Genomic DNA, 25,108 nt, shown 5'->3' on the forward strand with positions numbered 1-25,108 from the left:
GCAAGAATTAATACTATGCACACACACACACACACACACACACACACACACACACACACACACACACACACACACAGAGAGAAATGTTGAATTAAATTAAAAAATATATATTATTTATTTCTTTATACACATTTTTCAGATCAGAACCTCGTCCCCACCCAAACCCCTGCTGCCCTCGCCAAAATCTCACTCTGAACTCAGTTCAAAACTTGAGAGCCCTGTCAATATAGGGGTGTGCAATATAGCTAAATCGTCTGCGATAAAATCTTATTTTTTGTTTTAACGATGTGCGCTTTAACATTATCAAGTATATTTCAAAAACTAAACAAATCGTGCCTATAGAGTGGACACATCTAGGCTAATGTAAAGTTACATGATGAAGTCTAGTAATAGGCTAGGCTACTAGTGCGCGTGTGCATTTTGAGTGCGTTCTTTCACTGCATTATTCAGTGTATTCAAATGCATTTATGAATGCATGTGAATGATCACAAAATTCAAGATATGGGGTTTAGAAAATGTATATATTTATCTCATTTTATGTAGTTAATCAAAATCACACAAAGAGTGCCATTTCAGTTTTTTTCTTCCAAAAATCAGCACGATTAAAATGTGATATTAAGTTACTACACAGTTTAATAAACAATAAATTAATAACAACTACAAAATGTTGCAGAATAATGTAATATATGAATAAATAATAGCCTAAAGAACCTTTGTGCCAAAAGGGTTCTTTCTTGTCATTATAGAACCTTTTTAGCATAAAAGGTTCTTTGGAGTTGAGTAAAGAACCCTATGGTTCTATATAGAACCCCAATGAACCCTTTTTTCTAAGAGTGTGGTAGTGTTAATGTTTTACAAAATAGTTTTAAGTCCTTTTCAGGCGTGAATGTAGTTGTTTAAAGCTCAAATCTGTGGTTTATTTATAAAGAGAGCGCCTTTTTTAAAATTTGATCTGCCGTTTTCGGAGTTGTGAGCTCCAGTGGTTCAGTGGCGCTCAATCGATCATTGAGCCCGCCGAGAGGCGCCTTTCCTCGGCCAGTCCTTCTGCCGTCTGCCGCTGGCTCTGATGTCTCTGTAGTGGTTAAACCGTCTCGTCTTGTGTAGATCTAACGGCTGGACTTTGCTTTCATTAATCTATAATTTGTTCCTAGACAGATCGTTTTGTCTGAGGGCAAAGTGAAGTTTTATAACTTTATATTTTTAAGATATTAAACTTTACCGTTGTAGTCTCCTAGCGCTGACTTTGACTGAATTGCTTTATTTATTGTATAGCTTCTTATACCTTTTACTTATACTTTTATAATTGCTATTGATGATCACATAAACTGACATTTAACAAAAAGAGACTGGGTTGTGTTTTGTGTCATATTTAATTTATTACAGTGATAATCATAGCCTATTATGTGTGTGTGTGTGTGTGTTTTTTTTAAAATGTAAACGAAAAGAGGCTGGGTTTTTTATATTTCGTTTTGTTATAAACATGCATTGAAGATAATATGCATTGCCTGCACTACATATATACTGAGTGATACAAGAGCATAGTAGGCGGACTAGTGTCCTCCCGTCCACGGGAGTTCGTTCTCCAGAGTCAAACTTGGTAAGTCACGGACGCAAGTCAGAAGTTCGCATACGAAATATGTCATAAAACACCACTGCCTCATTTCATTTAAAAAATAATAATAAATTAAACATAATAATAGCCACACGAATGTGGTTCAGGCAACGCATAGCTAGGCCTACATTGATTATCTTATATTTATAATAAAACGAAGTATAAAACACCCTGCCTCTTTTCGTTTACATTTAAAAAAAATAATATATTAAACATTAATATGTGGTTTAGGTAAGGTGACCAGATTTCTGAAATGGAAACCGGGGACATTTCCTATTTGAGAACACAAGTACAGACAAGAACGCATATTGAGAAACGGCCAGCTGAGTCTCAGCTGTTTCTTCGTCGCTCTGCATACGTCATCTCCCTCATCGCTCTGATTGGTTTTAGGTCTATCCAATTGCGCCGAGAGGCCTTTGAGCGAAGCCCGTTGGTGACGCCCCTTTGGAAATGATTTGTCTATGAAGCTTTGCCAGACCATTAGTGATGGAAATTTCGATTCTTTCAAGAGATTCGTTCATTTTCAGTTCGTTCATCAAAATGATTCGTTCAGATTCGTTCATTGATTCGTTCAGTGACCATTTTTTTTATATTCCATAAATACCCCAGCAGGTAGCAAAAAGAGTGTCTTATGCGTTATTTCGAACGTGTTTACTTACAAAAAAATAATTTGGCTTTATTAAAATGTGTGCATCTATCATTAAATAAAATAAGTATAAATAAGTTCAGAAGACCAAAGCACAAAGGTTTTCTTGCATGATTAACAATTAATTGTTTGGTCAGACATTTACACATTCATATTATTCAGATATATCTGGGATTATGGTAAACGAACGTAGAGTTATAAACAATCGTAGCCTAAAACTGCGCTTTGCAGCCATCCGCTCTCTGCTTATTGCTGAACGAGAGTGATTCACATGCTAAATGACCGACATCCATTTCCACGAACGAGATGCACCACCAGTTCGTTCACGAACGAGATCTAGCAGCAGTTCATTCAATTCGTTCACGAACGAGATCTCTCTCTCTCGTTCAGTGATGGGCGTGTTCGTTCAGTATCGTTGGTGGTTCAATTCGTTCATGAACCAGATGTACCAGTTCGTTCGTTCACGAACGAGATCTCTCGTTCAGACTCAAAAAAGCAACTCGGTCAGTGATGGACGTGTTCGTTAACTCCAATAATATCGCATTTTTTATTTGTTTTGCAGTTTTTGGAGAATTGCATGACATGACTCAAACGTAATGAAGTAATTTGTATTAATTTTATAAAACAACAACAATGAAAATAAATAATACAAACACAATACATCAGTAATTATACAATCATTTAACCATCAGCCTGCATTATTACACTGTTTTCATTAAAATGGTAAAGTGTACATGTCTTTCTTTGCTGCATACCGTATATGCCTAACTACACAAGCCGAGCTCTACATGTTCGCTATCAGTATCGTTCAATAGCTGGTTCATTTCGTTCACGAACGAAATACAGTTCGTTCACGAACAAGTCGAGAAGGAGATCAGTCTTTGGTTCAGAGTCGGACTCAAAAGCATCTCGGTCAGTAAAAGGCGTATTCGTTCACTGAATTCAACAAATCACATGCTCCGTCACATCTTATACTCGAACGCTATTGGCTGGAAGTTTTGTCATTGACAGGATGAAACAGTCCACAGAGCTGCGCATGCGCTCGCTCCTCGCTGCTAATAGCGCCATGCTGCTGTGGAGGGAGGAATTTCAGTGAACGAGAAATATGAGTCAGTGGACTACTTGAACGAGAACGATTCGTTCACCTAAAAGATTCGTTCAAAAAGAACGATTCGTTCACGAACGTAACATCACTACAGACCATAACTCAGTTACTACTGAGAATGGTCTGGTTTTAACCAGGCTAGTCATTTACGTGAATCGCGTAGAATCTGAGAGTTTTAGTTTTTTGTACTCGTGTAACGTTACCGAGCGGTTTCCGGGTGCAATCTTTAACAGTTCACAGTCGGCTTGTTTGAAGCGCGGAACACACTACAATCCGAGTTCCCACACGAACATATGAAGTATTCAGTCCATTTTATCACGAAATTCAAACGATAAATGCCGTTTTGACGCTCTATATGGCGTGACTGGTCACTTCAGGATTACAGTTCAAGCGGCCGCGCGTGAACGCGAATTCATCTTGCACCTCCCGCTGGGCCAGACATTGGCTTCAAGGTGAGTGACCTCAATCTGGTCCCCCATCTTCAGGTCCTTAAGGGCTTCGTCCCGCCACAATGACACCCTTAATCAATGTTTCTCCCGTTCTCATATGGAAATCAATGATGGGGACTTCTCCTTCCTTAACACACATCATTTGCACCACTTAAAACTACAAAGAGTGGATTTTTAGTTTATTTAGGCGCACAGTATTGTGTATTGGTGTAGTACTAAGAGTGTACACACTATTAGTAGTGTTTTAAATGTTGCATTATACCTTACATTAAAAACATTGAATATGCTTTACTGTATATGATTTTGTAGGCATTGCAGTATACCCTCCATTTTGTTAATTTAGCTGTCCAATCTTTTACACGAGATTCAAGTAAAGACTTATTTTGAAGGATGTTGGTAACCAAACAGTTGCTGGTCCCCATGCACTGACTTCAATAGACTTTAGAATTAAAAAATAGATATAAATCTAAGAATTACTACATCAATGGGGACCAGAAACTGATGGTTACCCACATTCTTCCAAATATCATCAGTCCTTTATAAAAGAAATCAGGATCTCAAGTGTGTGGCTAAATGGTCAAAGATGCACATCTAATACATGTTTGCACAGAAAAAAGCAATGAATCAGCACAGCACAATCGCATCCTATTCACACATGATTTCTCTGTGTCAAACCTGTAGCTTTAGATTGAAAATAAATAAAGAACAAAACTGAACTCAGTATGACATTTTTACTCCCCCTCTCAATGTGTGCATTGAGGGTTATGTATCCTCCTTATGTCCTTATCAGTAGTCGAACACTAGGATGGGCAAAGAGCCTCCTGTGCCCTTGTACTTGCTTCCTCCATCACAGTAAGTGGAGCACTTTTAAATTTAGCTGCTGTGGGTCCCAGAAAAATGTATTCCTGCCCATATCTGAAGGACAGGGTGTAATTGTTTAACACTTCAAAATCAAAATCAAATCACTTTATTTGTCACTCTACATATGCACAAGTGCAACAGTAGGTGAAATTCTTAGGTGCAGTTCCGAGCAACATGGTAGTCATGACATGACATGTACAACATTTAAAGCAGCATCAGATTACACTGATGCGCCCACAATTACTCACAGCACAGTAAACTCTACAATAAACAATAAATAATTTACACAATGTGAGTGTAGTTCTCACAGCTTTAAACAATATACACATACTTACAATATACATATACTTTAAACAATATACACTAAACATACACTAAACAATATACATTACGCTATAATAGTAATAATAATATACAATGTACAGTATAAAATATTATTCACAGATTGAAAAATTGAAATCCAAAGTGCAATAGATGCTGTATGATAAATAAATGTGTATATAATGTGTGTGTATCTACAGTGGGTTGTGCTGAGTGATATTCTGTCCAGTGTGTGTTATGATCCTGATGGGTCAAGAGTTAAGGAGTCTGATTGTTTGTGGGAAGAAGCTGTTCTGGAGTCGGCTGGTGCGTGATCTGATGCTGCGGTACCGTCTGCCTGATGGCATCAGTGAGAGCAGCCCATGGTTCGGGTGGCTAGAGTCTCTGATGATCCTCTGAGCTCTCTTCACACACCGCCTGACATAAATGTCCTGGAGGGAGGGAAGCTCACCTCCGATGATGCAGCTGGCCGTGCGCACTACCCTTTGCAGTTTGCACTTTACACTTAGTTAACCCCTTCCTCAAACTCGGCCTGCACTCCACTTTCTAGAGCTAAATATACTCCATTACCAGTGCTAAGGGGACTTGTGGATGTGATTTTGTAGTTGCTGATCTTCACATAGCCCCCTTCCTGGTAAAAAACTGCACCCCTCTGCACCGTGCGGTTTGCCATGCTAACACATCTCATCATGGGTAATGGCCGACTGTAGGGGCTATTTTGTTGAGGTAAAAATAGTAATACTTATGATATTCATGTGATTTTCATAAAACTTTTCTTCATAACTTTATAAAAATCATTAATGTAACTTGATTTGAGGTAAAAAATAAAAAAAAACTTCGGAAAACACTTTCCTGTCAGAAACCCCCACTTTCAGACCAAATTCTGTCAGGATATATTTTACATTTCATTTCTTCATAACTTTTTAAAAATCTTTTTTACCAACAGGAATCTCTGAATCGCTCTCTAAATCACGCTTAGAGTTGCTGTCAGATGAACCTAGTCTGGCTATCACCAGACCAAGCTCAATTTAAGATTGAACATTGGTCTGGGGAGTCTACTCTGTATTTTCTACTGCACAAGAGGCGTGATCAACTAGCATAAATTAAATGACTCTGTATGTAATTGGATAGTCCTTCAACCAATCAGACCACAAGAGGCGTGATCAACTAGCATAAATTAAATGACTCTGTATGTAATTGGATAGTCCTTCAACCAATCAGACCACAAGAGGCGTGATCAACAGGCATTGATCCAACCCTTCTCTATCCGTCATTGTGTTAAACCCGCCAATACCGTTCCAGGTGGATAAGGCAGTCTGTGATTGGTCCCCGCAAAAGAGTAACTGAAGCAGTAGAAATGAATGTACAGGTTTCCAGACTAAGTTGCAGGGCGAAATCAAATCACAGGCAGATCAGGCTGGGTTTACGGACTGGCTAAGATGAACCATCAAGAGACCAAGAAACATCGCTATCTGAACCTGTTCCACTTTCAATGCTCTGAAGCAAGGCTAAAACCTCAGTGGCAGTCAATCATTTTCTTACTGACATTTCACAGGTAAAAAACTATTTATTCTTAACAGTAACATATAAAGTAGACAAGAAAAGTAGTTAGACAACAGTCCGGACATTCATAGGACGTCCAGCGGCCATTCGGGACGTTTTGAGCACCTTTGCTTAAGTCCTTTGAACACCATTTTATTTTGCTTTTCGGTTAACCAAAGAAAACAGACACATGAGAAATTTTAAGGAAAAAAGTACATTTATTTTAATCAAACAATTAATTGAACTCTTTCCGTGTGTGTCTGTGTGCGTAAATGTGTGCCTGGCAAACAGGCTAGGCAGTTGTATGTGTGTGTGTCTCTGATTGTCAGCTGTGGCCGGGGTTATTTTTCCTGTTGCCTTCTAACCTAAAACAACAAAATAAACACATTCAGTAGTGTTATGACCCAAGGTTTTTTTTAATGTAATAGTTTAATTTGTATCTGTTTGTAATCATTATTACTTTGTCACACAAGCATCTCAGACACAGCTTAGAAATCACACAGGCCTACATACGAAAAATAGCCTGCCCTCTATTCCTGTTTTACTGAGACATCAAGTAATGTAAGTTATGTTATGACAAATATGGATTTCTTTATTATGATCTTTGATATTATTATGATATTGTCTGCAGCAGGGCCGCTAATGGGGTGAAAGGTGGTGACACTGCCCAGGGGCCCCACTAAATCCAGAAGTTATGCTGTATATATTTGCCTACTCTTATGAATTATTATAATATTTACATTGTATGCCTGAGAGTTCAATGAAAACCACAAAACACATGCAATTTAGTTGAAGAAGTTGTCTCCCCCCTCCTAAAAATAGTTGGTTATTAAAGCAGCACTAGGTAACTTTTCAACCTTTATAATATATTTTCAAGACTCTTGTGATGATGCATCGACTTACAATAGGTTGAATGACACGTCTGCCATAGCCTGACGGGGTCTGTATCGTTTTTAATCGTACTTTTAAACTTCGGGTTTCGGGTAGTAACCCGAGAACAAAAAGAACTAGAAAATTCGACCGTTTTACGGCATATACGTCACTTCCACCACCACCCCCACTTCCTTAAATTCGGACGTGCGAGCCAAACTATCATTTGTTTGCGGAATGTTATAGTCATGGCCGAAGCAGCACAGAAAAAGAAGAAAGCAAAGGTTTTGTCGGAGGAAAGCAAAAAGAGGAAACGAGAAAGTGATGGGATTAAAGGCAGGACGAGGATCAACATTGGGCCAGCGTTTGCTCGTTGGCGTGAGCTGAAGGAGGAGGGGCTACATTCTTGCAAGTCAATACATAAGATATACAAAATCATATTTTAGGATACCTAACATGTCTGATATTTGTTTATTTGTCTTGCCTCAATCTATAATGCAAATCGAATTTTCAAATTTGCAGATTCATCTATGGTAGCTTGATATTATAATATTGACGATATATGGTTATAACCTACCACTCAAACATTGAATTGAAGTATCATATAGATTCTGTAAAACGGGAACCAATAGACCAGGCTACTATAATGACGCTGGCTTGTAAACGTGAGCATCGCGATCATTTGGCGTTTGAAAAAAAATAAAACCCATGAAATGATAATCATATGACATGCTGAAACATATGCCACTGTACCTGGGATGAAGACATTTGACACGCGACACAAGCAGAACACCTGCATGTGAACTCCTGCAGTTTTCAGGGCTATCATGGCTGTCATGTCAACAAATGCACGTGCGATGCATCCCCTGATGTAGAATGACAGAGTTTACGACAGTAGTAGAGGACAATACTGTTTCCCAACTGTAGGGGGACCCTGAGAGCAAAACCTACCTAGTGCTGCTTTAATTATTTCAGCTCAGTTAGCTGCAAACAGAGACCCAATAAAATCGCAAGTTCCGCCCCAGCTAGTGAACAGAACCAATAACAGTTGACACTGTCCTAAGAATATTTATCTCTGTTAGACATTAGACTAACTGGAAATACACTTTATAGGCCTATTTTATTGCTGGTACTTAAAAAAACAACAGCAATCATTTTACTAATTTCTTGTCTTTTGTTGTTATTTTATTAGTTTGACTTGCATAATTGATTGATTATTTAAATCAATAAGTTATTCATCACTTAATTATATTATTTTAATATAATATATACAACTTAGCAATAATCTTTATTTGCATTTATTTATTTGTCTGTTTTGTCTTTATTAGGTGCATGGCACCAGATGTGGGCCTCATGCCTAGGCGCATATATGATATGAGTGGAGGGCATTGGGGGCCCAAATCAATGATTTTTTTCAGGGGCCCAGAATTCTCTAGCTACTGCCCTGGCCTGCAGCGTAAAGTGGAATAAACTTTGTTAATTAAGGCTTTTCGGCATTCAATTATGCACACATTTCATCTGGATAAGCTAGTTGGTTACTACTTGTTTTAGGTTAAAACAATGGTGTCACACTTATGCAGTGTGTGTGTAGTGTAAACGCTAACGCTAAAATATAGTTATTGCTCAATTTCTTTAGAGACGAAGCTCAGCCACAAAACTCGAGTATGAGCTCATAATCTAGTGTCGTTTCCAGGGCGATCATGTCACACTGGCATCTCAGTCACAGATCAGAGATCATGAACTTGGCGCTTGAAAATGCCCTCTATTCATGTTTTACTGTGACATCATCAAGTAATGCAAGTTGTATATTATGTTGATATTTTATGATCTTTGATATTGTTCTGATATTATTGCCCGCAGCGTAAATTTGTACTAGCGTAAAGCGATTAGATCTATCTATCTAGTCTATGTCTGTCTGTTCAACATAAACAGAATACTATCCATCCAGCTTAGGTGTGGGGCTTCGATCGCCTTGAAAAAGTGCACGCCAAGGAGATCGAAAACAGGATTGATAAGAGGTGTAAAAGCAGCGGCCATAGCTTATTTCACTTAGATCGCTCACAACCCGCCAAAAGTTCAAATGGCTGAAGACATCAGCGGGGGGTAGCGCCGACACATCGCTGGGCCTCTGGGGCGTTCTATCACTACACATCAAAATTTGATTGGCTGATGACCCACGTCAGTCAAAGTTATGATCAAATGGGAAATGGCAGCTTCAACTGAAGGCTATTACTAGTGCTGGTCCACGGAGCTGTGATGCATTATTTCTGGAAATATAATTGTAACGTATTGAAATAGGCAGTAATTGAATTTAGACACGTTAAGACACATTTATTTAGTTATGTAAAAATTGTTTTTGTTTTTGACAGGGCCAGCAGAGAAGGCCCTGACAGCCCACCACTGCGTTTCGCAGGGCTCTCAAGTCTCACACATTCACCGCGAGACTCGCATTTCAACCAGTTCATACGCTTGTATTTCTCACGTTCAGAAGTAAGGGATAACATGTCCCACTGTATACAATAAATGGACGAGGCTATTAATGAATTAAATACATCGACCGTTCAGAGCTTTTATAAGCACCAAGTTCCCGTACGAATGGAACAGACCAATTATCTGCGCAACATGACTGAAGCCCAATTTATTTAGTTGTGCATGCGCGTGGCGCCTGAATATACTCTGCGCACGTTCCAAAAGTGTGAGAAGATTTAGATTTGTGCAAGCCGTTCCTATCGCGATTTCTATTATCTTGCACCAACATTCAACATAAATTTGAAAAAGTTTTTAACTACTCATGACCACCTTTACTAGAATTTATCTCATTGTATTCTATTTACTGTGGAAGGCCTTAATGTTGTTGTAGAATTTAATCTCTTAAGGGAATAGATTTTTAACTAAAGATATTACAACTGTGGCATGTTGTGGCTATAGTTTCTGTGTAGGCTGCTATTACCTGTAATTATATCCTTATTGTAACAAATGCTATAACTATATTACAATAACTATGTTACATTTTCATAAGGCCAAGTACAAGTTAGAATCAAGACAAGAGCTTTAAAGTCTGAACCTTGAATTATTGACTAAACAATTAGTTTTCCCCATGTGTAAAATGTGTTCTGCTAATAATGACAGATATTAGGAAAACCTAGCAGATAACAGGAAATTAACATTTTCAATATAAGCACTTTTTACGTAATGTTCTTTAAGTAAAATTCTGTCAAACTGATAAGGTTTTAGGTGTTTAAATAATATAAAATACACGCAGTTAACCAACTTTGCATTTAGATCCACAAAAGAACATTTTGCAAAAATATATTTAAAGGTCCCATGGCATGAAATTTTCATTTTATGAGGTATTTCAACATTAATATGAGTTCCCCTAGCCTGAATATTGTCCCCAAGTGGATAGAAATGTTGATCGGTGTAAAACCGAGTTCTGGCTGTCTCTCTCTGCCTTTGAGAAAATGACAGGCCAGACTAGCCAATCCTGAGGTCTCCTGGTTTGACGTCCAAGCAGGAACGGTTTCCTCCCTTTCCTCCGCCCAGAGAATCTGGCACGCCCATGCAAACACTCGAGATCATTAACGTTACTTGTGAACGAGTGAACACTGGCAGTTTCTCAGTGTTTGGATGTACAAATGAAAACAGAAGTCTTTCTTCAGTTCCTTCTGATCTGTGATCATTGATTTCTTATGTGTAGCTTATTATTTATTATTTGTGGACACGCAGCGGCTTCTCTCTCTCCCGACAGAACAGTGTTTTCGTGTTTTCTATCTTGTGAGTCAGTGTTTTTGTACGTCCTTGTCGCGTCTATCTGTTCTAAAATGTGCATACAGTCTTTTCTGTTTAACATCAGCAGTCACATCTTTAGAGATAAACTTCACACACGCCGAAGCTCGGCCTCCAACATCCCCGACCCCCAGTACTGCATCTGGCCCACAGCGGAGGCACCAAACGCGGCGTGAGATTAAGCAGAAGGAGGGTAAGCGTGAGGGTATCCGGCTAGGCTAGCCAGCTTTCCCCACAATAAACTGGATTACATTCGATTACTGCTGTTGTGTCTTTGTTTGCGCTGTGTAACGTTACTCAATGCGCGTCAATGACGCTATTCATATGATTGGAACATATCTAGAAATAATGCTTTAATCAATACTTACTAACTCGTTCATCTCGCTGTAATGGTACATTGCATGTGTTACAAAGTTGGTAGAATAATGATGAAGAGGACTCGGTGTGACTGGGACTCGTGTTTATTCAGAACTCTCAGATACAAACACAATAAACTCGCGCTGACTGACAGCGCTCTCATAACTCAGTAGTTACTATAAATAACTTTGTTTAGCAATCGCTTCGTCTCCGTGATGTCCGGTTCGCGAACGAATCATTCTTTTGAATCGGTTCTTTTTAGTGAACCGAACCAGTTCACCAAATCGGACTGAATCGTTCTAAACGGTTCGCGTCTCGAGTCAGCGCTGATCCATAATTTACTAAAGTTACTAACTTTCTGACATGAGTGACAGCCCCTCCGACTAGAAATAAACTAATAACCTGAAGTATATGCTGTAACTACAACAGTTCACCCTGAACTGAGACATGCTGAGAGAACTGATGAGAAGTGAACACAGGTCCATCCGTCTCTCTGGCAGACTCGTGCCTCGTTAAACCACGCCCCCTCCGCTCATTTAAAATGCAAAGATGTCAGCCAATTACAACAGTGGGCGTTTTTACTGAAGTCTCACAGCAGACACGCCTCTTGAAGCAGGGCATTCAGCCACAGGGCAAACAGCAGTATTGAAAAAATGTCTTTTATTTCTAAATTATGACATTTTATGATGTAAAAATCATAATAATAATATAAGTACACCTCAGAAAACACTATAAAATAATAGAAAAATGCCATGCCATGGGACCTTTAAAGAAAAACAAGCAAACAAACAAATCTCATGAGTTGGCATGCCCTGGGACCCGCTAAACTACGCCCAACCCCTTCATTCTTTTAGCATTTTGATTTTATGATTCCTGGACGAAATCACTTGCCTGTGATCAAAGATAGTGAGAGCTAATGTGGGGGAATACAGCCAAATTCACGCTGAATTATTATTGATGCAGTCAAAAACTCCCAACTGCTTAACTTTTGGTGCAGGTGGAACTTTTTCTCTTTTAATTTTCTTTTATCATGAGGCTCATCATCTGATGAGTATATATAGAGCAAAATCAGGGTATTACATTATTTTACAAACCAGGATTAGATAGGTAATAACATTGCCCTATTTGTCAACTGAAAGAAAAAAAAACATATATAAAAAAAGGCCCCGTACTATATACTAAGTCTTCTGACACCATGCGCTTTAAAAAAAATTAAAACCCCTTCAAATTTCTGGCATGCTTCTTTCTTTGCATGTTGCAGGAGGAACAGCACAATTGATGACCCATTAGAAACTAAACATACCTAGTTTTGAAGAGTGAATGAGATTGGAAATTCAAGATAAGTAAAAAAACTAAATTTCTCTGTTACTCTCATAAATGTATAAACATATTGTATGGCTTCAAAAGACTATGAATGTTGTTGTTTTTAAATTACTTTCCAATGTATCTGTTTTCAAAGTAAAATGAACTTTTGACAACTTACTTGTGAATTCTTTTTCCAGGAACTTCAGATTTGGAAATGTCAGAAGTGTAGCATGCCTTTTTCCATTTTTTGGAAATATTGTCAAAAGATGCTGAAAGAAACAAAGTATCTTAACTCAATTCATGAAAGCATTAGGCCATGGAATGTCATGTATTTAGTGATTTAGTTTAAAGTGATGTTTTAAAAATGTTTATTTACAGTGTAGTTTAACTTACCTGACTCGTGCAGAATTCTGGCCTGATGTTTGGTCCACCCTTGATCTGGCTGTGGTGCCTCCATCATCCTGACACTCTTCAGCAACCGGTCCAAGTCTTTGAATGTAGGCCACCACGAATGGCCATCTGAGTACCAGGACTTTGCTACAGGTCCAGTTGTCCCTTCTCCAACAAACTCCACTATCAGCTACATGTTTTTTTGGTTGTTGTTTTGTTTGTTTTTTAAGCTGCAACAACCTAGAGCCCCATAATGTTGAACGACTTCTGTTTCAAATTTTTAGTTGTTTATATGCACGATTCAAATACACTAAATATATGTAACAAAACAAAAACCACACACATTCAAAAGGGAAAAGAATAATTATTGTGTGTGTAAAAGAGGAACTGAAATAAAATAATGGTCATAAGGAATTAAGAAAGCTTTCCCCTCAATGTTCTCCATCTTGCAGAAATCGGTTGTTCTTGAGAGGTCATCAACTTGATGAATACCAAGTGCCGAGGATGGAAGGGGATAGTCAAAAAAAAGTTAATGATTGTTGAAGGTACTGTAGGCCACATACATATCATCCCTCACTGAAATTATATTTTGCAGCTTTGAAACTTTACCGCCTATGTAAACAAAACTGTTAGCCTGGTCCAGTTTTAGAGTGTAAGAGCATGTTTTTATTTCTTTGTACTGTTAAGCTCTATTAAAATATTCGGGTAGAGGGCCAGCTGTATTAGGCTTTCTGAGCAGCTATGGGTTGTTTTTCTCTTTTTCTTTGCTGCACCTTTGCATTTCAGAGAACCTTCTTACAATCTGACTCAGTGGACATGTAGGTTTCAGCAGGAGTCTCTTCAGCTTGTGCAGGTGGTTCTCATACTTGAAAGCGCTGAAGTTGTCGAGGACGGCGTGGTGTTTTGCATCTTTTGCAAGATGTACAAGACAGTAAACATTGTAGGACAGGAATTTGAGGCTGTATAGCTGTCCATAGTGTGTGAAAAAAAGTTGCATAATATCATTGGCATAGTCGATGTGATCTCCAATTAGGCTGTTATTGCTCAAGATGAAAATTTGGACAAAAAACAGCAGAAAGTTGTTGCACACCTCTGTGGTGAGTAGATCTTTTAGCATAACCGGGCCCGTTTACAGTAAAAATGTTCTAAATTCAGTCGCTGCCTTGTTAGATCTTATCAATCTCAACTGTCCTGATTCAAGCACTGGCGTTCCAGATAGCTTATACAAGTTCATGAAATCCTTTCACTGTGACACTTTTGAAGTCTGTCCTTCATGTGATGGTACCCCAGGGGACATGGAAAACTTGATCAAATCTGGCTCTGTCTTTGGATTATAAATGGTGAAGGACAAAGTGCAACTCACAAAATGTTGAAGACATATTTGATGGCACTATGTACAAAATCTATCAGTGCACTAAATGACCCAAAATTAAATGACAGGATGAACAGGCAGAGGTAATGAGATAAATGAGAGACAGGTGTAAACAAAGAGTGATGATAATTCATAGGATTATGGGTAATGTAGTCTTTGATGGAATGACAGGGTGGAGTGCCCTCTAATCAGGGGTGAATTGTGACAATAGACCCTTTTCACAGACTGTGATGACGCGTTTTAACGGTCATCAATATCCTAAACCCTGCAATGTTTTATGTATTAAATTTTTTTTTTTTAAATATATGTACATTTATAACACTAATACTTTGTATTTTATTACTTTTGCATCAAATTACAATAAAAAAGTTACCGCTGCTGTGAGGGTGTTTAGTAATAATCGTCTATGGGAGTGATGGTAAAAATGTAAATATTTCTCTTTTCACTGCAGTTATCAATCTCACTCTATTTTTTCCCTCTTTTTGAAAGTTGTGAAATCACTACTGTGGCGTTTTTCTTTTGCTATGTAAGCAAATGGGCACACACAAAAAAATATTTAATGTATTCTCTCATTTACGGCTATAATATTTAACCCAACTATGACGACTTCCACTCTGAGAAACCCGGAAATGTGAAAAGGGTCTATAGTAATAGGTCCAGAAGAACTTTTCTAGATAAGTACAAGATAAAAGGTACTTACTTTTTCCACCTGCCCCAGGAGACTTATATATCCACGGCTTGAATATATATCCTCTTCTTCACCAGTTAAGGGTGTTGAAGGCAGACAGGGCATCTTCAGCAGCTCTCTCTGCAGCAGCTGATACAGTCAGTGGAGCTGTGTTAAATTTTAAAGTTGCTGGCCCCACTTTCACATGTTGTTGGTCATTCCTATTTATTACGCTCACATTCTTCAAAATGTACGTAGCCCCCTCCTCGAATTCAGGAGTTGGGCTGTTCTTTTTGTGCAGATACACCTCATTATTATCTGCGAGGGCACTGATAGTGGCTGTTAAAAATGTAGCTGCTCCAATTTTTTAATTTCTGCAGATGTGAAAAGTTTCAGCCTTATTGATTATTCTGCTCTGAATATATTTCAAATCAATCCAGCTGGACGTGTTTATGGAGTGGCCATTCTGAGGGCAAGAAGAAAAAACAGAAATGTTATTAAATTTCACACAATTATGTAAAGAATCATGCTGTCATTTTCTGAATGTAGTAATCGTGAATGTAAATAATGTAGTAATCGTGAATGTAATTTAAGTATTAAAAATACTTCATAATGAATGTAATTTAAGTATTAAAAATACTTCATAAAATACACTTTCCTGTCAGAGTCCTCTCAGAGTGATGCAACATGCTGTGAATTAGGGCTTCATGGTACCTTCTGAATTAGCTCTGTGTGTTTTCAAGCTCGATGTCCTCACCCTTCGTCTCTAAACGCAAAAATGAAAACACTGGGCTGCGTTGAAAAATCCACACATTTACATTAACCAGTAATTTAATTTAATAACTTGATACCAACCTGAACTGTATAGAAATAAAATAATGCCAAATATTTTTGGGGAAAAAAAAGCTTGTTGAATTGCACTACTTGAAAAAATATGCATTACATTAATTGTGCTTGCATTTTATTGCATTGTGTTTTTTTAGGGCTTTTTTATAGGCTTTTTAGGACTCAAAACATTTCACACACAATTTCATTATTAAAAATTCAATCCACCTCTCAGATTTCACTTCCAAAATATAAATTCAACCATACATACACTCAAATGTACAATAAAGAAACCCCTCACTCTACAAACATTGGTTCTCTGCAGAAGTTGAAAATGCATACATTTCTTTTGTTTATTATATTTAATAGTGTAAACAGAAGTGTTGTGCGTCAATACTTTGAAGAACTGCACATATGCATAGAGGCTACGGAAAGAGCTTTACAAAGCAGAAACTTCAATGACTTTCAATATCGTAGTCATCTTGAGGAGCACGCCAACCTCCTGGTAATTATATTGGACAGATTACATGTTCAGGTCATTTATTTTATTAATGTAGTAAGTTTTGCATTCAGCTATCATTTGTAGACTTTAAGCTTTTTATATCTGAATTCCATAATTAAAACAATAATTTGTGAATTTTGAATATGGTATATGGTATGTCCTGGGTTTCCATGGCAAATGTCCTTGGCATTGGTTTGTTGACCCTTTCTTGAGGGCGAGCTACTCAACAATTATGATGCCATTCCAAACAGTCGGCTGGATGACATAATTCGAGACATCACTGCACACATTTCAAATGTTGGTGAAAGACTAGTACAAGGTAGGCTGCACATTATTTACTTATAATATATTTAAATAATCTGCGTCGATGGATTCAGCAGAACGGTTATTTATTTGAGATGTGCCACAAACAATCGTGCCAACACAGTACTGTCATTTTTTCAAAACGGTGTCTCAGTTTGGTTTACCTTTAAGAATAAGGGGAGACAGAGGTATGGAAAATGTACATGATAGAAAGAAGAGGTGCAGACCGAGGAAGTTTTATTGTGGAAAGAAGTGTGCACAACCAAAGGATTGGACGTCTCTGGGGGGGGATGTAAACAGGATTGTATCGGACTTTTATAGACAGCTATTTCAATACATGGATCATGTGCACATTCTACACCCAGAAAATGAGATGCACTTATGGACCTTGCACTGTCTTTCTTGGGAGAATTCAGCGGTCCTATGATGAGTTTGTCAGACAATAGAATTATTCCAATCTAAGAACGGAGGGTGACAAGAGTCCACTGGCATTGGGGAATTCTTGTATGATTATTGAGCCAAACCTTGTCCTTAATGCATCTGATGTAGAAGACTATGACATTGACTTTGTAGAGGAATATGAGACCGACACATGGGCCATCACAGCTCCAGAAAGCACTTTTAGAGTTGCAGAGACTGATAACCTTCAAACATTGCTGGATCCCTTATTAGATGATGGAAACTATGGAATACAGCACTACTTATTTGTATTTAACTATCATCACGCTACACATAATAAAAACGTACACACACAACACAAGAATTCAGATTCAAACTTTAATTTTATACTGTTATTTTCAAAATCCATTAGATATATTTTTAACCTTTTAGGTAAGAACAATTCATCCATAAAACTGTCAATTTAGTCCAAGTATTTTATAGACAAATACAGTTGTGTTCTCAGTATGTCCTCTGTAAATTGTACAGCAATAAACTATTGAAATGTTTTTGTACTCTCTGGCAAATGTAGTCTTTTTTTATCAGAACAGTCACTGAAACTAATTTTAAAAGTTAAAACTGAATTGAAAAATGTCAATTTTCGTTAGAGGTGAACAATAGCCTTTGGACAAACATGTCTATATTTGTAAAGAAAAGTTAACCCCAAAATGAAAATTATTCCATAATTTTCTCACCCTCAAGTCATCCTAGTTGTATAGGATTTTATACAGCCTAGTTGTATAGGATCTTATTTTTGTTAAGCATTGTATTAATTTATTAAGGATATTATTTAATATAACTTTGTTTGTGTTCGACTGAAAGTAGAAAGTCATATACAATTAGGATGACTTGAAGATGAATAAATTTTAATTTTGGGGTTAACTGTTACTCTAATATATCGAACATTTGGAAAACCAGGGCAGCAGGATCAAGAGCAAGATTAAGAATATGATACCAAATCCAATATTTTCCAAACCCAACTGAGCCTTTTACTGCATCTTTTAGCAGGTTTTGTAACTCTGATTCATCAAGTACCCCTCTTGGAAGGAAAAGCACTTGGAAGGCAGTCTCATTTCTATGATGTTAAAATAATTTTTAGGATTAAATTGTGCGTTAATAGGTTGCGCACCTATTGAGCACAAAAGCAGTCTATGTGGGCTCAACTTCAGTACATTTTCCATTGCTTTGGCACAAAAAATTCTAAACACTTAAGAGAGTTGATTTGAGACATGTATAAAGTCATTTGGTAGTTAACTTATAAGTGCATTTTGATAGTGATAGTGAAATTGACTGCTGTGCCAAGCTGGTAAGGGAAACTGCTGATTCAGTATATAAACAAATCAACGGTCTAATCAGATTCAATGATCCCTTCCTATGCTAAAAGTGCTACCGCCAGACCCGGAGATCGGCTGAATGGGTTCAAAAAGGGTAAGACTCAACTGTTTAACTCTAGGGGAGTTGGAAAATGAGCCTGTTTTCAAAAAAAGTGGAGTGTTTCTTTAAAGCAGGGAAGGCCAGTAAATTTGGCATCGGGCCAAAAAAATTAACATAACAAAACATGCCCAGAACATAGTCAAGGGATAATTTAAGAAATTAATTGATGAAACATGCAACTAGAATAGCCTGTGGCGTACTGTTACAGTGTATTTTGTAACTGGTAGTGAGCTGTTACTCTGTTAAAAAATTGGATAAATTAATAAAGCAGTAGTGACACGTAACCTAAGTATCTTCATTCACCAACTTGCAACACAGACCGCCTTGCTAAACACACATGTGGGAGATGCGGAATGGATAAAAATAACTCAGAAAATAAAAGAGGACTTGAATAAGGCCATTAATGGCATGTTTGCTCTTAACAAACTATGTTTTATTTCCTCTTTCCATATTGTGAATAATAAATGTGTGTTTTAATTTACTTCTTACACAATGGAGCCTCACTGTAATAATTATTTGACATAGCCTACTTTTACAGTCATAATTATTCCTTGGCATCCTCACTACTAAACTGATTTTTTTTAAATTGTTTGTCTGCTGGAGGTACGTGATTACGTGATGTTGACATTTAAGCTAGCCGTTGAGAGAAAATGGCATTATCAAAGAGTCTGAAAGAGAAAGACCACAGCGAAAATAGGGCATATACAAAGAAGAAAAGAAAGACAACTGCGTTCATCCTACCTGGTTTTGTGAATGCAAAGCCGGTGTGTCTCATCGGCAACGTTTGTAAAGAATATAATATCAGACGGCACCACGAGACGAAGCATGGCACCTTTTTTTCTGGTTGTCTTGTCAATATTTTTGATAAAAAGGAAGCAGAATTTGAGTTGTTATTGTTCAGGTGTTGGTGCTGAGGCCCCGTGTTATAAGCAAACGCTTCAAGGGTTCACTGTTCGTTTTATCATACCACACATTTCATGACGGCTAATTTAGAGGCGTGTCTAGCGATCCATTCCACAGACTCTTTTAGAAAAGAATGGTGCAAAAACGTTCACATACTTTTTTTGAAGGCAAAATCACTAAAGACAAAATGATTGTGAGTAACTGTTGTTGTTGTAATCTCTCCGGTTCGCCAATTTTGGCCAGCGGGCCACCAGTTCCCGACCACTGCTATAAATGAACTAGAAGAAAGAGATAATCACAAGGGGGCGAGTCTTTGTGATCGGTCAACTGTCAACAGTCTTGTGGACACATTTAATGTTTTTGTGATCTTATTTCAGTGTTAAATGCCAATTATGTAATATGGCTAATATGTAAAAGGCCCATTCCATACATTTCAAATTATTGCAGCCCAGTTTGTGCTGAACACAGTGTAATGAGACTTAATATGTCATTAATATGTGTATAATCAACTGATAAAAGCACAAATGCAAAAACTTCTCCAGGGCCCCAAAAACCCCTCAGACCCCAGAGTTAACTATAATGTTTTAAGTCTCTCTCATATCCAGCCCTGGAGGGTCACTGTCCTGCAGATATAAGCTCCAGCCTTAAAGGGATAGTTAGGGATATTATTTTCTCTCTTCTGCTGAACACAGCAGATATTTTAAAGAATATGGTTAACCAAACTGGGAAGGCATTGACTTCCATAGTATTAAAAAACAAATCTTTAATCAAACCTGAGAGAATGCTAATCAAGTTGGAAAAGTACATGTAGGTGAGTTTGGTCAGGGTTTGAGCTAAACTCTTCAGAACTCTCCATTAAGGTATCATGAACACTAACACCATAAATGTCTGTAAAGGTGCTTTGAAACATAAAAAAAAAAGTAAATACCTTGGATTTCATCGAGTTTTTCCTTGAAGCTCTGCAACATTTCCAATGCTAAATGCATTTTTGAATTTTTTTGCGACCTGTATACTGTTCGACCGATATATTGGGCCGATATTTGCGTTTTTTTTTTTCGTGTATCGGCATCGGCTGATACAAGGCTGCTGCGTTCGCCGATAGTTTTTTACTGGCATTATTTACAGACAGGCGTCCACAGACAGCTCTGTGTTGTGTTGCTGGAGACGCTGCAGTTCATGCACTGCCCCTCCTCCCACTAGAAGAGCTGGAATCTGCTCTTCAACACAACGATAATTTTTAAACATTCAAAGCATCTTTTAACGGTTTGACTTAGTTGAAATATTGCCATACACTTTGAAAGTGGAAACACGGTGCTCTATATGTGCTTGCAACTATGGCTAAGCAAGTTTGTGCGTCCAAATGGAAAACGCAAATGCTGAATGCCTCGTCTATAAAACTGCTTGCCATTGTATTTAGGGAGCTGTAAATAGCTAAGTTGTAGGCTATTCATATGCATATGGTAGCTATTACGAACACTGGTCATAGGATTAAGTAATGCCGACGTTGTTCCGTGGTATTTATGGGAGTTTTATTCAGCGACCCCCTAGCTGCGGTTTGGTGTGTGTGTGTGTGTGTGTGTGTGTGTATGTGTGTGTCTCTCCAGAATTTCCCACACAGATCAATTTGCAGTGGTTCGCCACATAATCAACACCGGCCACCACATATTGCGTTTTTTGGCAGCCGCCAAAGCAAATTTTTATCCCGCTAAAGCCTTATTTGATCGGCGAGTGATGTAGAAACTTACTGCTGTGACAGGTCGCATGTGTTGCTGAGAGAACAAGCATAGAGCGCACTGCCCCTCCTCCCTCGCGCATATTAATCAAAATCAATTGAGAATTGACACAATGGTAAAAGGTCGGAAGACCAAAGTTTCACGTGGCGCATTGAGAGATTTTTTCCTGAATTACCACTGGTGTTGTTCTACAAGAGATTACGTTAAGTGCACCGAAGCATTCAATGACTAGGTTGTAAATAGTTGGTTACTTTTTAAAAAATTAAGTATAGTATAGTCAGTGTGCACTTTATTATGCTTCTTGTTGTTGCTACTGTGTGCAATAGTGTAATTATTTTATTTATGCTTAAATATTTATTTTCAGAATTTATTTTCAGCACTGAGCTCTTTTTTAATTGTTCTACCTCACCTGTTTTTACTATTTGTTAAATATTTTTTAGTTCAATAAATGTTCCTTTTTTAAATTGAGACTTGTAACATTGTTATCATCATGATTATTGTGTCGTTTTTATGATGTAAATTGAGGGAGCAAAAGCAGTATCGGCTCCAAATATCGGCTCAAGAAAATCGACAGCCTGTCTTAGCCGGTCATCGGCTAAGGCTGATGAAAAAAAATCTACATCGGCACTAAAAAATCTGTATCGGTCGAACCCTAGACCTGAACTGTTGCATCAGGCAGTCTGTAATAATCTCTGAACTCTTATATCATGACCCAAAAAGTCAGCGAGTTGGTCCATCTCGTTGTTTTTCAGGTTGAGTATTTGTGATGTTGTTAAAACCTGTTGTTGCAACCTGTTTCCACAACTGAGTGGATCTCAGGTATTCAGGCTGCTTTGCTCAGGATTCTTGTGCAAACTTTCTAACACAGTCATGTCCTCTGAAATATGTCAGACATTTTGGAACTGCAAACAGGTATCCATTTTCATCCAGGGGCCCGTTCTTCGTACCTCGCTTAATACATCTAAGATGATTTGACAGATCCCAGATCTTTTAATTGTGATAACTGATCTCTGGCTAATTTGGTTCTTCAAACGAATTTGCGGATTGGATTAAAATATCTGGATTAAATGATCTAAGATCACTGCGCGTTCTTGTGTTCCCTGAAGAGGGCAGATGCATCGATACTCGAAACCACGATCAGCAATGCAGCGATTGGCTGGCGTCAAGACAGCAACGTAATGACATCATATAATTAAAAAGCCACCTGGCAAAAAACTTGACAAATTACACAAAAAAAAACACGAATTTCTGAACCTTTATAAGCAAACAGCCAAACGACCAAACCAACATAAAAGTTATAATAGATAAATGATCAATGTTTTTTTTTAAACATGATTACCAATTATTTATATTCACGATTTTATACAGAATTTGTACACCCTTTACATTTTTATTTCAATGTTGTAATTTAATTTTTAATTCAATTTGAAGCAGATTTGTAACGTGACCGTATTCAAGTTTCTTATGGGTCAAGATCAAATTATCCTCTCTTGCGCTGCATCAAGCCATCCCATAATATCCGTGATCACTTAATGCACGGCTCAGATTAACTGTACAACATGTGATGTGTGTAAACCAATAAAAATAAAATTATATAAAGTAATTATTCCATCACAAATAAATCGCTCAATCAAGTGGCTGTGTCTATAGTATTATACATTCTCATATACATATACAATATAACATTTTTATATTATTATTTAAAATTATTATTATTGCCCCTGGTTCAGTAATGCACTCTTGTAATAAAGTAGCAGTGGCTGGGACAGATTTTAAGTATCACCTCAAGATGCAATCTAATCCTGTTTACATGAAATAAGCTGCTCATGAGCAGGTTTAAGCTTACGGACCTGTTGCTATGAGAGCAAGTCCAGGATGAGCTTCGAAGAACCAAACAATCCAAGATCATGCCAAATCATCAACAATCAAATCCAGCTAACTGAGTTAGCGAGGTATGAAGAACGGACCCCAGGACATTGCAGTCCTTTCTTTTTTCCACCAGCAATTTGATTGCATTTACAAGATCTGGGGTCAGCAAAACAGCAACTTTCCGGTCTTTCCTTCCCTTTATTTCAACCCTACTCAAGTAGGAACAAAGACGTTTTTGTCGGACAATACAGTGAGCAGACGCATAGGGTGAGATGGCCAATGATGTCGTCAGTGAATACTTTGCGATATGTTTCGCAATGAGCTGAGAGAGTTTCTTTCTGGTGAAAAGTCTGACCTTTCCAAATGTTTTGAAGATGGCTCATGGATACTGAAGTTAGCATACATGACAGATTTTTTCCAGCATCTCAATGTCCTCAGAGCATGCAAGGACACCATGTTTACATACTGAATGCACAAGATAAGGTGTGCACATTCACACAAAAAATATCCCTGTGGGAAAGCAAACTGCAAGAGGGAGTTACAGAAATGTTTCCTCTCTAAACCCATGAGTGCATCTCCTCCACTGCTGACAACATCACGCCCGTAATTCAGTCTCACCTGTCACTTCTTCAGGACTATTTTAAACAGTATTTCCCTGATTTGAACAACACCCACCTGGACACCTGGAATATCCATATGTTAGAAACTCATTTGCACCTGAAAAATGCGAACATGTTAATATATATATGAGATTCATAGACCTGGAGTCTAAATATGCAGGATAATCAGTTTCTTTATGATCATATTTCTTCAAACAGGGAATCAGGAAAATTATTTTCAAAAAACGCCAAAACTGAAACAGAACAGTTGTCTTTAGATATTATAAATCAAACACTGAGGCCAGATCCCAAGACACAACAGAATAGAATAAAATGCCAGTAGACCCACCTTCAGCTGGATTTGTGTCACAGTTTGTCGGCTTGACGCTGGACAGGCCCGGCCTTGGATCAGTTTGGTCCTGTCGATTCGCTGACCCGAGGTGGGATGAGCTGAATCTGTGTGGGATGGTGGCTGTAGGTATACACATTAAGTGTGAATTAAATGCAATGTTTTCAGCACACTGAATGCACATTAAGTATAATTGATTTCAAATGTATCAAATCAAATCAAATCAAATCACTTTATTGTCACACAGCCATGTACACAAGTGCAACAGCAGGTGAAATTCTTGGTGCAGTTCCGAGTAACATAGTAGTCACGATATGACATGTACAACATTTAAAGCAGCAACAGATTACACATCTGATGCGCCCACAATTACTCACAGCACAGTACACTCTACAATAAACAATAAATAATTTACACAATGTGAGTGTAGTTCTCACAGCTTTAAACAATATACACATACTTACAATATACATATACTTTAAACAATATACACTAAACATACACTAAACAATATACATTACGCTATAATAATAATAATAATAATATACAATGTATAGTATAAAATATTATTCACAAATTGAAAATTGAAATCCAAGTGTAATAGATGCTGTATGATAATAAATGTGTATATAATGTGTGTGTATCTACAGTGGGTTGTGCTGAGTGATATTCTGTCAGTGTGTGTTATGATCCTGATGGATCAGGAGTTGAGGAGTCTAATTGCTTGTGGGAAGAAGCTGTTCTGGAGTCGGCTGGTGCGTGTTCTGATGCTGCGGTACCGTCTGCCTGATGGCAGCAGTGAGAGCAGCCCATGGCTCGGGTGGCTAGAGTCTCTGATGATCCTCTGAGCTCTCTTCACACATCGCCTGG

This window comes from Gobio gobio, assembly GCF_949357685.1.
Source record: "Gobio gobio genome assembly, chromosome: 5".
NCBI classification, from domain to species: Eukaryota; Metazoa; Chordata; class Actinopteri; order Cypriniformes; family Gobionidae; genus Gobio; species Gobio gobio.